Below are 17,339 nucleotides of genomic sequence, written 5' to 3' on the forward strand. Positions count from 1 at the left end.
GTCAAAGTACTTTCTTTACTTCTTCATGTATCTCTGTTGACACCTGACTTGACACCAACATCACACTCCTCCCGTCATGGGTCCCTTAACATACAGGCCTGCTAATGTGCTTAGCTCTGCAAAATTTGTGCTATTCCAGCTGGGGCTTCCCTACTGCCCTGCCAATTCATCCCTTTACTGACAAGTCATAACTCTTCCTCCAATCCTTGACACACAGTGCATCTCTGCCAATACACATCAGTCGTGACCTGCCCTGCCCTTCCCTTGCCCAGTATTCCAATCCTAAATTACATAAACAGGTCAACTGAATGCCCCTCAGTTCTGTCCCGGACTTCCCACACACCTCTGTTGCTTCATTTTTCCACTGACTTGCAGACTTTTCAGTTAATTTCAGTCCTAAACCTTGCACTCTTCAACCTATACAGCTCAACCTTGTTATTTTAGCCCAGAATTTTTCAAGAAAGAAGGCTACTTATCACTTAGTGTACCATGCCAAAAGGGTTCTGCATAGTGTATGTGGCAGTATCTTGGACCTGGCTCCCCTCACTGCTTGGACCTAGGAAAGAGATGGCAGATGCTGAAGAAACCACTCTGAGGTAGGAAACAAGTATGACCACTTCCACAGATTAATTTCTTTAGAAATTGGCATGCAGGGTGTGCAAACTTCATGGGTACAGTAGGGAGGCATTCAAACTCTGTGATATCTTCTATGGGTAACTGCTATGTGTGCAATCAGAAGAAAGCCGAGCTGACTGAAGATACACATGTAGTTACTATGGGAGGTCTAGAAGGCTCAAAGTGGTAGCAAACAATAACTCCTTTCATATTGGTTAAAAGGCAAAGGGGTTTATTTTGAGACAAGAGTTGATGTTTTCCTTAAAGATCTAGCTACTGGAATCATCTAACCATATAAGAATCTTTGCCTGCATTTTTTTTAAAGTAAGTTTCTAGCCATTGTGGCTGTTGACTAAAGCTTGAGAATTTGGTCCCCAAGTGCTTCCAATACCAGGATACAAATAAAAATCCTTCAAATAAATTATTAGAATCTTGTGACTGTTGGGACCTTAGGGCGTTTGTAGATATGCTTCAGGAGGCAGAGGGGGTGCTTTAATTAGTGCAGCTCTGGAGCCACGCTAATTAGAAGTGCCTGGAACGTCACGTGTATCAGCATCCCCATGCTGAAAAATGGTGGCAGGGTGCTTTGATCTAAAGCTTATTGTATGAGCTTTAAAGTGCCCCACCACCATCTTTCAGCACAGGGACACTGATACACATGACACAGGAGTCCGCTGGACACAGTAATTACCATGCTCCAGCAGACTAACATGCTGAAATTATAGTGTGTTGGAGCAGCCCCCCACACATGTATAGGAGCCCTAAGTTTTTTAAACACTTGGATTTGAGAATACTGTGCATGTAGCACATGGATACCCAGTAAAAATATCAATAAACAACAGCAGCAGCCTATGGATGGGATTCTCTGGTGTTGGCACCCCTCCCCTACCTCACCCAGAATACCAAAATTCCTCATTATGTCTCTGCCTCAAATGACTGGCTCAGGGGTGCTCAACCTCTGGCCTGCCCACCAAATCCAACCCCCACTGCTGGGTCACTTGGACCACAGTGTTCCCCACTAGTATGTGCACTGGATTAGAGTAGTACTGGGTCCAATCCTAGTGTATGGTGCCAGGTGGAGGTGGTATGTGGGGCTGGGTGAAGGTGGCCTGGGGCTCCAGGACCTCAATCCTGTAATCCTAAAGTTAAGAGGAGAGGCAGCCTGATCCTGGTGCATGAGGCTGGGGGGTGGGGGGCGGTACAGGGTCCTGGGGCCTGCTTCTGGCATGCAGGGTCCAATCTGGTCCACAGACCAGCTCACACCATTCACTGGCCCATGAGGCCAAAACATTGAGCACTGCTAGTCTAGCTGCTCAGCTTCATTCAGTCAAGTGTGTTTCGAGAATGCTGTTGGGCTTTCTTGGGCAACTATACTTCTTTGTTTTACCCATGCTCCAGTTCCCTGTAAAGGAGCTGCCTGGGAATGTATAGATTGTCCATATGATGCAGTATGTTCAATTTATTCTAGCTGGGCACAAATGTCCCTCCTGTGCAACTTCTTCAGTTGATGGAGGTACCTTTTGTATAACCTCTAAGTCTCGTGTCTGTGCAGTAGAGTGGCAAGCATGTCTGTTTTGTACAGAGTTCTTGATCCCATGCTGACTTTGTAAACCTGCCTAAAGCCTTGCTACCTTCCTGGACATAAGAAACCAACTTCCTCTCATTGATTGTTCCCAGGTTAAGCAGGCACAAAATGACAATAATTAGTCAATAATGCTGTGAGATTGTCAAGACCAAGAGACTGTTCTTTTGAAATGCAAAAACAACCCATGGTACAAATGGCATCAGAGAGAAAGATCAGGATGGCTGATTACATGAGAGGCTGGAGGCAGGGCACAGGTCCCATAAGACTTGGGACAAGAGATGCCAGCAAATGAAATAAGCTGCAACAGAAAGAGTTAAATAAACCACACCTGAGGGAACCGTGAAGGAGAAAACTATGACAAAACATTGTTAGCTGCAATAGTCAACATGCTGTAAAAAGATCAGGGTGAAGTATTTGTAAAATTTTAAATGACAGGAGTCCACAAGGTGTGTCATTTTTAAAACAGACACAGGAGCTCAGGCAAAGTGCACAATGTTAAGAGTTCATCCAAAGTCAACGGAATAAAACCTGTTGCACAATAGATGGAGATCTAGAGCGCGCAGCTCTGTCAAACCGCCAAGAGATGGAAGATTTTGGTAAATTACAGACAAAGCCATGCCCTTTGACATTTTAAATCATGGACGCTGCTGCTGTATGGGTATTAAGCCATAAAACAAGCAAAGAATGGGGCACAATTAAAGAAACAAAAGAAAATGGGCTTGACACAACCTACTATTGTAAAAGAATATAAACAAGTTTCCTCAGGTCCAGGGGGATTATTACATACATTTGAAAAGAATGCCCATGTATTAATACAGGAACCTAGGAAAGACTCAGTGACAATACTGGGAGAACTAAAGGTGGAAGCTGAACTCAGGCAAGAATGAAGTATTAGAAATACAAATAGCCATGCTGAACTGTGGCAATACAATTATTAAACAGACCCAAGAAAACCCAGGCTCTGCTCACACCCCAAGTATTTGAATGTAGTAAGATACTATGGAGTAATGAGCAGATTCTTAGCTGGTGTGAGTTGGCACAGCTTCTCTGAACCTAAGACCCTTAGCTTATGTATCTACTTCATTGGAACTATGGGCCTGAATGTATTCTACCTATTAGGCATCTGTGGCTTTGTTTCATGCACAGAGCTCTGTGCAATAATAGAGAGACTCTATTTGGACTACAAGCACTTGGATCTTTATTACATGTGCTGTGTGCTCCATGCTCTTGCTTGCAGCCATGAAGAACAGTGTGTGCTTGGTGCTATTGTGAAATTCTCCAAGCACATGGAGCTTCCTCGTGTCACCCTTCAAATCATCCACACTACAACTTATACAAGAATCTGCAGGGTGTTGCAGAGTTAGGCATCTAAGTGCAAATCTGTTCAAGTCCCTGAAAAACTATTAATGCTAAAGATACTGTATATGGATCCTTCTCCTCCTTGCTGTTTTTTTTGTCTTGAGTTAAGATGAGACAGTATGTTATAAAAGTAGATATCCTACTGGACTTTGTGGACTTCAACACAGTGGGAAAGAGTCTTTCAAGGGTAGGAGCCTCAGTCCACTTTGAAGCCTAATAGGTGGAACAGTCTAGCCCAATGTGTGTAACCATTCACAGATGGATTCACAACGTGGCTCTTCCAGGGGATACTGCTAGCTGGAAAATCACATTTGTCTGCCATAGTTTAAAATGCAATTTCAGTTGGCTATTGCTAAAAGAAGTTAGCAAATAACAATTGTCTTTTTTTTTCCTCATTCAGTTCCCTTCTTGCTTTTGATAGGACTTTGTATATAGGCTGTTTCATTGTTTCCCTTGTATGCTCACTTTCTCCATGGTGGCAATGACCCTTAGAAACATCTACAGAGAAGCAGGAAAACCCTGATCAAATTTTTGATCAAAGAATTGAAAAAAAAAATTCAGAACATCGTGTTAAAGAGGGATCTGTCAGAACATGGAATTTTTAAAAAGTAATCAGTGCCAAAGTACAATTCAAGTTGACAGCAGCTTTGATGTTTGTAAAGTGATTCTAGATCCTTGCCTGGATGGAACTGTAGAATACAAAGCATTATTATTAAACAGAACACTGAGTTATTCAGAGGTATAAAGCAAAGACTTACAAAGGGGAAGGTCTGGGATGATCCTTACAATGGCTCACCAGTGTATTACGTTTGAATGTCAGATAATCACTCCATATACACAGGGAAAGCCTACAGAATTCCCAGCCAGAGAAAGACGAATGCAATTAGTGCTGAACACCATCATTGTCAGGCTAGCAGATTATTTCTGAGAAGCAAGGGATTTTACAAGCATCTTGTTAAGAAAAGGAATACGGGCATGGGCTTTTTGGAGAGGTGGGTATCTCCAAAAACTTTAATTTTTTTTAAATCACTTTCTGACCTGAGACCTGGGACTTAAACCACAAGCAAGTCCTTTAATCCCATGCAAGAAGCCTCTGTACAAAGCAATGTGAAGTCAGTCCTCCTGTTCCAAGCAATGATAGGCCTAATGAACTGGTAGCCTGTTATTTTGAGACCCAAAAGAAGACAATCTTTTGGAGACAACTCCTCTCCCCTATTATCCTCTCTTTGACTCTGGCAGCCTGGAGAACTCATGAACATAACAACCTGACAATCTGCATCTGAAGTCATTATTTTCTGGTTTACAAGAAAAGGAAATAAACAAAATTGTTGTTGGTGGCAGTCCCTCGCTATGAGGAAATATATGTTTTGAGAAAGTGTGATGGCTCTTCTCCAGTTTACCACAATTTACCTCAGTGCAGTTTACCTCTTGTCCTGTCATGTGATCCATTACCAGTCCAGTCAAGAAGCCAGGAGTGGTTAGAGATGCTGTCCTTGTTTATGCATTTTATGTTCTCTATTAGTGTTAATGGGCTTATAAAAATTGAAACTCCCCAGCCTCAGTCTGTTAACATTGGACACTTTTATGGACTGAGGACAGCCATTCTACATGGACGGCCACTCACATCTTAATCAGGGTAGAAGGGGGGGGGGGGTCTGTGTGTGGGTGTGCGTGTGGGTGTACAGAATAGCTGAAGTACCATGATGTGCCTATGCTTGCTTAGCAAACAAAACAGCAAAACAATCCAATATCGGGGCTGAAGAACTGGATGGAGTTTAAGGAATGCCTCACAGGCAACTTTTTAAGTCTGAGGGCTTCAAGATTCTCTGGTATCTGTCAGTTAAGAAGGAGGATTGGTGGTGAATTTGTACCTCTAACACAGAAAGAGCACTACTTTCTCAGGGTGCTATTTTGCATGTTAACCCAGGCTTGTATCTTTTCTCTTCCAGCTGTGGAAACTGCTTTGGTTTGGCTGTGCACTGGATATTCTGTGTGTATGCAGGCAATTCAGACTGTATGCTATAACAGTAACAGATCTATCACTGAGTGACGACCAGTGTAGTTGGTAGAATCTGCTTGTAACTGTAGATTTGAGATATAAATTAGTGGAGACAAAGTGGTATGCTGATCTTTAATCAGCAAAAGAGACTGACCAGTGCATGATTACAAGCAGGTATGTGTCTCCCTGGAGCATACTGAAAATCTGATGCAGAGTCACACAACTCAGGGAAAGAGTGGGTCCCTTACTGAATGGGGGAGGCAACCTAGTGACAGATGATGTGAAAAAGACTGAAGTACTCAATTCCATTTTTTACCTCAGTTTTCATAGGCAAGGTCAGCTCCCAGGCTATTGCACCTGGCAGCACAGTTTGGGGAGGAGATGAGCAGCCAACAGTGGTTGAAGAACAGGGTAGGGACTATTTAGAAAAGCTGGATGTGGGGCTGGATGCAATGCACCTGAGGGTGCTAAGGGAGTTGGCTAATGTGATTGCAGAGCCACTGGCTCTGAATGGAAACTTGTGGCAATTGGGAGGGGTCCTGAATTATTTGAAAAAGGCAAATATAGTGCCCATCCTTTAGAAAGGGAAGAAAGAGGATTCATGGAACTACAGACTGGTCAGCCTCGCCTCAGTTCCTGGAAAAATCATGGAGCAGGTCCTCAAGGAATCCATCTGTAAGCATCTGGAGGAGAAGAAGTAGATTAGGAACTGTCAGCTTGGATTCACCAAGGGCAAGTCATGCCTGACCAACCTGATTGTTTTTTTTGATCAGATGACTGGCTCTGTGGATGCAGGGAGACCAGTAGATGTGCTATACCTTGACTTTAGCAAGATTTTTGATACGGTCTCCCACAACTTTCTTGCATGCAACCTAAGGAAGCATATGTTGGATGAATGGACTGTAAGGTGGATAGAAAACTAGCTGGATCATCAGGCTCAAAGGGTAGTAATCAATGGCTTGATGTCTGGTTGGCAGCTGGTGTCATGTGGAGTGCCCCAGAGGTCAGTCCTGGGGTTGGTTTTGTTCAATGTCTTTATCAATGACCTGGAATGGGAGTGCACCCTTAGCAAGTCTGTGGATGACACCAAGCTGGGGGGAGAAGTAGATAGGCTGAAGAGTAAAGCTAGGATTCAGAGAAACCTAGACAAATTGGAGGATAGGACCAAAAGAAAGCTCATGAAATTCAGTAAGGACAAGTGCAAAATCCTGCACTTAGGAACAAACAATCCCATGCACTGCTATAGGCTGGGGACCAACTGGCTAAACAGCAGCTCTGCAGAAAAGGACCTGGGGGTTACAGTGAACAATAAGCTGAATATGAGCCAACAGCATGCCCTTGTTGTGAAGAAGGCTAATGGCGTACTGGGTTGCACTGATAGGAGCATTGCCAACAGATCAAGGGAAGTGATTATTCCCCTCTATTCTGCACTGTTGAGGCCACATCTGGAGTACTGTGTCCAGTTTTGGGCCCTCATTACAGAAAGGATATGAAAAATTGGACAGAAACTAGAGGAGAGCAACAAAAATGGTAAGGGAGCTGGGGCACATGACTTCTTAGGAGAGGCTGAGCGAACTGGTCTTGTTTAGTTTGGAGAAGAGAAAACTGAGGGGAGATTTAATAGCTGCCTTCTACTACCTGAAGGGTGGTTCCAAGGAGGACAGAGCTAGACAGTTCTTTGTGGTGGCAGGTGACAATAAGGAGCAATGGTCTCAAACTACAACAAAGGAAGTTAGGTTAGATATCAGGAAAAACTCTCTCATGAGCAGGGTAGTAAAACACTGGAACAGTTACCCAGAGAGGTGGTGGAATCTGCATCCTTGGAGGTGTTTAAGACCCAGGTAGACAAAGCCTTGGCTGGGGTGATCTATTTGGGCCTGGTTCTGCTCTGAGCAGGAGATTGGACTAAATGACTTCCTGAGGTCCCTTCCAAACTTCATTTTCTGTGATTCTAGTATTCTATAACTGCACATAAGAAGAAACAACAATATCAAGTGCCCTTTTCAAATACCTTTGAGCATTCAGGGTCAGATCCATACTTACATCATGGGAGTGCAAATTGGCATCTGTGCACTCAGGAGAGGCTGCTCTACCTTTTAAAGGTAATGGGGCAAGTTACTCACTGCTGTGAATTGTTTCAGCTTGACTTAGGTAAATAGATTTGTACTCATTATGTGCCAGCTGGTGAGAGCAGCACCAGTTTATACCAGCTGAAGAGCTGGCACAGGATGTGCACCTAATTGTTAGGAAAATGTTCTGCTCTAACAGAAAGTTATCTGCCAACCTGTTTGGACAAGTATCTGATTAATGCCAAAACCCTGTGGTTTTCAAACTTCCTAAAGTCGCAGAACCCTTTCATATTACTTCCTTTGCCATGAAAGCCCTATCTCTAACATAAAGACTGACATGGAGCTAGGCAACCCGGCCCCACATTGGTGACATACCACCTCCCGGCCTTTTCTGCTCTTACCCCAATCTCTTTGCAGACCGCTGATGACCTATCGTGGAACCCCAGGGTTCCCAGGAGTCGAGTTTGCAAACCACTGCTGTACCCTCTGTTCTTGATTTTGGCAGGGGAGGAATAAACCAAAGGAAAAGGAGCATGCAGTTTTCAGTGTATAGGCCAATTCTGTCTGCTCTTTGTGACAGACATTCTCTTACAAGTAATGTTTTGGACTATAATAAGGTTAAGACGTGGTATAAGAACCTGAATAGAACAGACGACACTGTTCTGTGAAACATGCAAAAAAACTTCTCAAAAGTAAAAAAAGAAATAAACTTGCTACAAACTGTCTATCTCTTTAACAATCCCCTTTTGTACCTTCTTCTGTTTATAACATTTATTTTGGAGTGGGGCAGGGAGGTGGATAGGCTGCCTGCCTTCTGGGGTAGAGAGTGCTGCCTGAAAGAAGACGAGAACGAGAACATCAAAAGCAGATGGGGGGTGGGCGGGGGAAGAAGAGGAGAATAAAAAAGATGTCTCTGAGTATGGGTGCCTGTTCATTTGTGCAAATTCTGGGTTTAATCATAATTTTCAAACTCTGATTGACTGAATTTGTCTCATTGAATGGCCTGCAGAAATGGAATGGAAACTGCACAGCAAGACCCCGCCTGCTATCATTCACAAAGTCTGCATGGATTCTTAATACAATGTAGGAGATAAAAAGAAACGTGTGTGTGTAACTGAGCCTCTAAATCCATTATACACCCATGTCATTTTGCTCTTTTCTGTAACAAGCTTCTATGCATACACCACAGTGTACTGACATACAGTGAAAGCTCGCCAATCTATTTTTATCAATACAGCTGATTGCATTTCTTCACTGACATCCTTGAATTTTCAGCACTGCAGACTGAGAGATAAGGCCTTGTGGTGCACGTGTCAAAATCAGAGGAAATCTGAATCATCCTGAAACAGACATGAGCAGCATGGCTTGAACCCTTCTGCCCTTTTTCTAGATACTTAGCCTGTCTTGTTATGGTTACCCCTTGCTTGGAGCACACTTGAGAGCTCTCTTAATGGACTGAGCAGCATATTTTTCTACTTGATGACAAAGGTAACAGGCTCACATTAGTATCATGTCGACTCCTAGGCTACCTCCAAGCCATTAAGCTGGTGTCCCACTTCTTTGTGTCATATTATTTGCCAAGCCTGAATTTCTCTGGTTTGACACAGCACTTTCTCTCAAAAACACCTAATGGAAAATTGCACTGAAGGGGGTATCAGTGGTCATGGCTCCTCCTCTAGGTTCCTGTCTCACAGGCTCTTCAAGTTCTGTTGGCTCATCAGCTCGGTCTCTGAGACTGATGTGCTGATGCACTCATTTCTACCTCTGCTGACATAACAGACAAGAGAACACCCCTATAGACCCAGAGAGGGTCAGTACAGACAGCCAGTTTTGGTCAGTTTTTCTTCTGCTTTGTTTTGGAGTGCAGCCACGTTCACAACCTTCGTGAGCTAAGAACTTGTAGAGGTGATGGGGGATTGTTAGGTGTTGAGGCCAGAAGGAACCATTGTGTTCGCCTAGTCTGATCTCATGTTGTATGAGATAGGCCTTGGGCCTTATCTAAATCCATGCTTGATTGAAGTACAGCATAGCTCTTAAGATAATATTCAATCCTGATTTAAAGATGCAAAACCTACCACAGCCTGTGCTAAGCCAGTTAATTACTTTCATTATTTAAAAATGTGCACCTTTATTTCTGGTATGAATGTGTCTAGCTTTAACTTCCAGTCAGTGGATTTTTGTGTTTTACTTGTGTCTGCTATGCTACCTACTCATCTGTTTACTCAGTTTTTTTCTCCCTGTAGATACCTATAGACTCTAACCAACTTATCCCTTAAGCTTCCCTTTGATAAGCTAAGACGATACAGCTCTTGGGTCTATTATAAGGCGGGTCTGACAATCCTTTAATCATTCTTATGACTCATCTCTGAAGCCTCTCCCACTTTTCCACAATGGACAAAGAATGTGGTCCCTAGAAATGGACACAGCAGCGTGGCACCTGTGTCAAATATAAACGACATATATACCCATCCTGCTCCTATTTGATGTTCATGCATCCAAAGATAGCATTAGCCCTATGACAAGAATGTCATAACAGGAGCTCATCTACAGCTAATTATTTACCATGACCTCAAGGCTCTATCAGAGTTATGGCTTCCTTAGATAGAGTTCCCCATCCTGTAAATATGGCTTATATTTTTTGTTTCTAGAAGCATGGCAATATTGGAAGGTATAGTGTTGCATGTGCCTAAATTACCAAGTGATCCAGGTATATCAGTAATTTGTCCGTAGGTCTCCTATATTTACTACACTTTTATTTTACATGTCACCTGTAAACTTTGTCAGCAATGCTTTTTTATAGTCTTTTCCAGGACAGATCATAGAATCATAAAGAAGTAGAGCTGGAAGGGACCTCCAGAGGTCACCAATCCAACCCCCTGCCTCAGGCAGGATCATCCCCATCCAAAAATGTTAAATTGGGACCAGAAATTGACGCAGGGGGTAGTCACGAGAAGCACATACCCACTCTGTGATGATTCCCTACTCCCAACAACATTTTGAGACCCCCAGTTCTCTGAGTTTTTTAAATCTATGTAATGTTGTTGATTTTTGTATCATCTTGTTGCTTAATCAAATGATTGTGCAATATCAAGTCGTATCTGACAAAAGTCTAAATGTTTATTGCATCACTTGTTCACTTTTATAAACCAACACTTATAATTTAATAAAAAATGTTGTTAGCTTGACAAGATCTAGTTATCCATAATTCCATGTTCTTTGACTTCTTTAGTTCCTTATTAATTGAATCATGTATAAACCATTCCATTAGTTCACCTGGGATTAACATCAGGTTGACAGGCCTATGCTTACATGGATCATCCTGTTTACCCTTTTAAAATACTGGCACAGCATTAGATTTCTGTTTCGCTGGAACTTACCCAGTTTCAAGATTTACTGAAAATGAACAATAATGATAAAGAGAAGTCCTTATCCGGTTCTTTTTTTAAACGCCTGAGATGCCATTTATTTGTACTTACTGAGATAAAATATTCTAGCTTTATTGGTTGTTTGATATCTGCTATTATTTCTGTTGGAATAGAAAGCATTTCATTATCATTGGCCTAAATATAGAAAATGGTAATATAAATATGTTATTAATTGATAATAGCAGGAATATATGTGTAGTTAAATAAATATATGACTGACTTCACTGCTGATCCAGGACAGGCTTTTAGCTAACATTTGGGTTTTTTTTGGTTTGTGGAATCTAATTTTTTAGAAACCTAAAACTCAGCTTAAAAAATCCTGTGTTGCTATTCACTTTTTCCACAAAAAAAATCATCTCAATTTCTCTTAATTTTCCTCAGCATTGGGAAATGAGTCATTTTAAAGCACCACATACATATGTGATAGGATGGTATAGTCCTCAGTTTGCCCATGTTGAATATAATTAGGTTGTGATCACTGGATCTCTGGCAATAATCAACTTTCAGTCCAGAGATTAATTCATCTTTATTTGGCATGGTGAAGTCCAAAAAAATCATGACATGTTGGGTATATCTTTCATTAGGAACTTGTATATCTTTTTCTTAAAAACCCTGTTGTTTTACCATTGGCTGCATAAAATTTCCAGGTTTTTACTTTCCAAACTAAAGAAACTGCTTCAAAAGTTCTCCCAAGCCCAGGTGACCCATAATCATGGTTGAGGCGGGCCAGTTTCTGTAGCTGGTGACACACAAGGGAATGATGCACCTAGCAGCACATTGGCTCCTTTGCCTAGGTACAGACAGTCAAAAAGCCTGAGGCTGAATCTACTCAGTCTTTGCAGGTTGGTCTAAGATGCACAGATTAAATTGAAACAGAAGTGAACAGACATTTACTTTAGATTCAAGAAATGCAGCCACATGCCTGCAGTGACTCAGGTCAGAAGCCAGGGGATGCTAGAGCATGGCTTTCTGGCTGTGTGTTCACTTCCTTTTCCTGCTGCCTCCAGGGTCTCTGGGATTTGCAGTTCAGAATGACAGCAGCAGGACTCTGCAGGGTTGCTCATCACTTCCTCATCCTGCTTCTAGGTGCCTCTGGGATTTGTAGTTCATAGTTGCAGTCAGCAGTAAGTTTGAGCAGAGGAAGGGGTGCTTAACCGCCCTCCCTGGCCCCAGACCCCAGCTGGGGTTTGTCCGGGGGGTGGGGGAGGTCAGTTCCCCTCCACTGCAGACTGGGCTGCACCCCAGCCCAGCTTGTTCCCTCCCCACCCCCTTGTCAGCCAGCCTTCACTGCTCCAGCTAGGGAGCAGAGGACTGGGGCTAGCCCTGCTCTCTGGAGCAGACAGGACAGCCCAGCCCAGCCCAGGGCTGGAAAGCATGCTGGGATGCTGGGAGACTGCAATTTAACTTGAACTAGGAAGGGGTCTGGGACAGAAGTTTCATAAACCAGTTTGATCCAAATCGGTTAAGTCTGATACTACATTCAACCAGGTTTATCTTAAACCAGTTTCAGCCATTTTGAAACTGGTTTGTGTGCACTGAGCTTCTGTTCTGTTACAGGTTTAAACCAGTTTCTGATCACCTAAGCCAGTTTATGTGTAACTTCTGTCCCTAGCCTGTGACTCCTCAGTTATCCTTGCAAAGCTGTTTCAGCTGTGGGTAGCCCTTGCCACAAATCCAGAGTGAGTTTCAAACTCATGCCTCTGAGGGTATTCTGAGGAACCTTACCTGCTCTTCACTACAATTCTCTCCCATGCCAGTTTCCTATAATGCAGGTTTTCTTTCCATTCATTGCACAGGCACTTAACAAGTAACTGCTCTTGTTCTATGCTGTCATTCAGTGGGGTGTAGCAGAGACCACCACTTCCCCTTTCAGAGTGGTATTAGTTAGCAGCACTGATCAATAAGCATTCAAGATCCCGCGGTTCTGAGCCATGTCCTTTTCCCTTTGCACAGTTTTTCTACCCGCTATTTCCTAAATAGGTTATAACTCATGACTTTAACATTCCAGTCATATGAATCGTTCCACCAGCCTTCAGTAATGCCAATTATTTCAAATTTCTTCTCCATAAGTGAGAATTTCCAGTTCTTCTGGCTTGCTACCCAAACTCTCACTATTCTGTTGTATAGATGCAACAGAATTCTTGTTTTTACATTCTTTCTCATCTTGGTTGAATTTTGTTTCCAACATGCCGAGTTTGTGAGTACCTTCTCAGCCTACCATACCCGCATTACTCAATGCCTTTCTGGCTGCCCTAGCAGTTTCCAACTGAGAAGACTGGTGCCCCCACACCACCACTACTTGGGAGATATCTTGTCATCCTGTTCACAGAAATCCTTCTCTATCCAGGATGTGGCCCCACTGTTTCACAGAACGAAAATCTTCATGAAGCTAACAGTTCATCTCCAGTGATTTTAGACTTTCCTTTTCATCAGCTCCCTTCCAGCATCCCTGAAATCTTTTATAATCTGTGGAGTTCCACTTGCTAAATCTAGTACCGCTGTGTATAATCGCCACTAGAATCTTGATGGGCCAGGCTGGTTGCATCCCATATTTTTACTCTAGAGACACAGAATGAGACAACTATTGTCTTTGTGACCCTCGCTCAATTTTTGGTCCACTCTTCTGAATAGAGATTTGCTACTGTTAATCTTTACTTTTTTAGGGTGATGAGAGAGCTTCCCTTGGTGCTGCTTGTTTCATACTACAAAAATGCCCATGACCTATGATATGAATTCCAAATATTCTGTTGAATTTCTCTCTCTAGCTTATTTTTATTTCAGCTTATACAGGCACTTAACAAGTAACTTATTACACAGGCACTTAACAAGTAACTGCTCTTGTTCTATGCTACCATTTAATGGGGTGTAGCAGAGACTACCAGTTTCCCTTTCAGAGTAGTATTGGTTAACAGCACTGATCAATAAGCATTCAAGATCCTGTGGATCTTTCCCCTTCCCTCTAAACTCTCCCCTTTAATGTGCCACTGATCTATATTACTGGTTTGGGCTTTACTTAGCTTGCACAGAACAAATGTATTCAAGTTCAGATCAGTTGTGCCTAAGCAGCCACTTATTTTATTCTAGGACCAATTCCTCTTCATCTTTAAAGACCAGGTCTAATATAGAATTCTAATAAAGAGAATATAACACTTTTTGAGTTAGGAAATTGTCATCTATATAATTTAAACATTCCAAGGATGCCTCAGTATTTTCAGTTTGTGGCTTCTCAAATATGCCATTCAGCTGTATCTGTGCTTATGTGTAGTTTGTTAGCTAGTGCTATGCATTAGGACCCCACTATTCAGAAGAGACGTCAAGTGTCTCTGTGAATGCGAATCACATTAAAGGGGTCTGATTCACCATTAAGAAATGACTGTTTCTTCTGCCACATAACAATGGTCCAAGGAAGATCTTGGGACTGAATATTAGCTGATGTAAATATGGGAAACTCTTAGTTGATGGAAACTTTACGCCAGATGAGGATCTAGCCCTGTGAAGTCTATCTGCAAATCATTTCAAGGACAATTTTCTCTAACCCAAAGTCAACTCTGCTCTCTCATTCAACTCATAACTCAAGTGAGGGAGACCCTCTTAAATGCTTTCACAGTCCAGGTGGGTTATTGATGGGAGGAGAAGTGCCTTGTGGATCTCAGGCAATTGCTTATGTTCAGGCTGAGACATGAAATGCATCATGGGGAATGAAATGCTCCATGAGAGGTAGCTTTCAATACTTGAAACAAAAACTTAATTTCTAAACCACTGTCCTCAATCTCTGACATACATGCACAGTGACCCGAAAGAGACCTGGTTCCAGGTAGTTGATAAACAGTGCTTTTCATTTTATTTATTTATTTTTCTGCCTGTTGCAACATTGGCCAGGGAAACCTGCCCCACCAGTCTTGCAATTCTGATCTCCCATTCATTTCTGTCTCCAGCCGCACTATAAAGTCAATAGTAGTCAATGAAACAATAATGGGAGAGGAGGACCGGGATCAGACACAGAGCCTTGTCTCTCACCAGTAGACATGTGACTCCAGAGCTAAGTGTTGGCTGGTAATTATTAATAACAAAAGGAACCTGGAGGGTGGAAGGAAATGTGATCTTCCTTTTGCACAGTATGCAAGGTCTACTCTTGAATACCTTTATAGAAAAACATAATCCTCTGCATAGTGGAGAAGGGTTGGGACGCCCATTTCTAGACCTGTGGTTTTTGTTTATCTATTTTGAGTGAATAAATTATGCTGTGGAAAATTTTGCTTTTTCCAGGTCTAATCTGTGAGTATCAGAAATGTAAGCTGTGTGAAGTAAAAATAAATCACTGTGTTGTTTCTGTTCTCCCTCTGTAACCTCATATTTTGTTCCAACAGAGATGTGATTGATGAGAAAGTCCTTTGCTTTATTGTGGAGGGTATTAGATTATGTATCCATGTTCTTCAGCATAACTCAAGAATGGTAGATGATTGCCCTGAAATGCAAGGGTATACTACCAGATCTGGACTGGTGTACAAAAACAGTGATTCCCTGGTGCATTCTATATCTACTATGTACAGAACTGACAATAATGGTCCTAATACACTACCAAAAATGGATTTACGCTGTCCGAGGCCCTGGTGTACTCGTTGTTTTATACTCAATAGGTGCAGCGTTTGGAAGGCTTCTGAAGAAAATCTGACAGTCTGGATGTGAGATTACTTGGCTCAAGGTGCACTTCCATGGTTCTTTCTACACTCAGCAGGATTAGCATCCTCACTAGGGCCTGAGAAACCGCATCTTTCTCCATGTGCTGCTACAACAGCTGACTCATTTGATACCATCTTTACCCTGGAAAATCTTGGGCAACATTTTTAGTAAACTTTTTCAGTAAACTTGCTCACTGGTTTGGACAACTGGACAGTGAACTTCAAGGCAAATTGTAAGGTTTTCCTCTTCATTCAGAGTTTTCACTCAAGAGGGTTGAAGAAGAGAGCTAGATCTCTGCTAACCCTGGCAGAGTGGAGATCATCTCTTTTCTGTGTCTGTACATTGCCAAACATAGGAAGCCTTCGAGGGCTACCATAGTATAAACATGCACCATTCTGGAAGTATACTCTATATATACACTAGCATCTGAATGTAAGGTTGCTTCTCTTCAGAGATAGCTGACAAGCAATTAATTTTTCATTGTTTTAAACAATATACATGTACTCAAACCAATGATGTAACATTCAGTTCAGTACATCATAGGTCAGAAACCTGTGGCTCACAGGCTGGATCCAGCCCACCAAGCAATTTCATCTAGCTTGCAAAGCCATGACATGAGTGGCAGGAGGATTCAGTGGCATTGGGCAACGAGGGGAGCAGGTTGTCAGTGCATTGTTGCATTTCGGTGGCAGGGGAAGCAGTGGCAACATCCGGGTCATGAATGGAGGTCTGCCTTTGGCCCAAGCTCTGTTAATTTGGCCTGCTGCTTCTACAATGTTATGACCCTTACAACACAATTTCTGGCAGCCAATAGAACTAGGTTGGGTCTCCAACTGGTGGGAATCTGAATAGCTGCATTGGGGCTACATACGTTTACACCAGTGGGTGACCTTGATCAGAATTAGCAGTGTAATGATGTGGCCAGGTGCCTGGGGCACAGGATCAGTGGTGATATCTGGCTGCTACCTCACCACTGGAGTGATCATGTGGCTGCCAGCAGCAGCCTGGTTTTTCATTTGCATCCTCCCCACCGCCCTGCAGTGGTGCTCAGGGTACCAGGGTCACTCCTCCCTTGGAAATGAGCAACAAGTATGCACCTCTCACACCACCAGCAAAGACATTAGCAGAAGTACCAGCTCTGGATGAGGGGAGGCAGCTAGCTGCCACCCCTAAGAAGAGATGCAGGGTGGTCATGGTAGGTGACTCTGTCCTGAGAGGGACAGAGGGACTGATCTAGTTGGCCTGGTCACTCCCCACTAGTTAGGCCACTGCCCAGACTATTCAACACTTACTTGGAAGCTCACACAGCAAAGCTCCCACCCTCAAAACATTTACCTACATAAGTCACTTTTATTCTTTTGAGAACACCTGATTCTTATTGGCTCCAGGATATTTGCCCTATGTATAACATTTTGCAGTGTCTTGGCTTAAATTAGGACAGAAAAGACAAACAAAAATCCAAGATAGGGAGGAAAGTCCAAATGTTGAGCAATGCAGTTTTTAATGAAAGCCTCAACCTCTGCTTTTGGTAGGATGCCAGTTAAAAAGATATAAAGAAGAGGTGCATTTTGCAGAGAACTGAATGCAAGGCAGGAAGTTGCTGAGGA

Source organism: Alligator mississippiensis, chromosome 1 (genome assembly GCF_030867095.1).
Source record: "Alligator mississippiensis isolate rAllMis1 chromosome 1, rAllMis1, whole genome shotgun sequence".
In the NCBI taxonomy this organism is placed as follows: domain Eukaryota; kingdom Metazoa; phylum Chordata; order Crocodylia; family Alligatoridae; genus Alligator; species Alligator mississippiensis.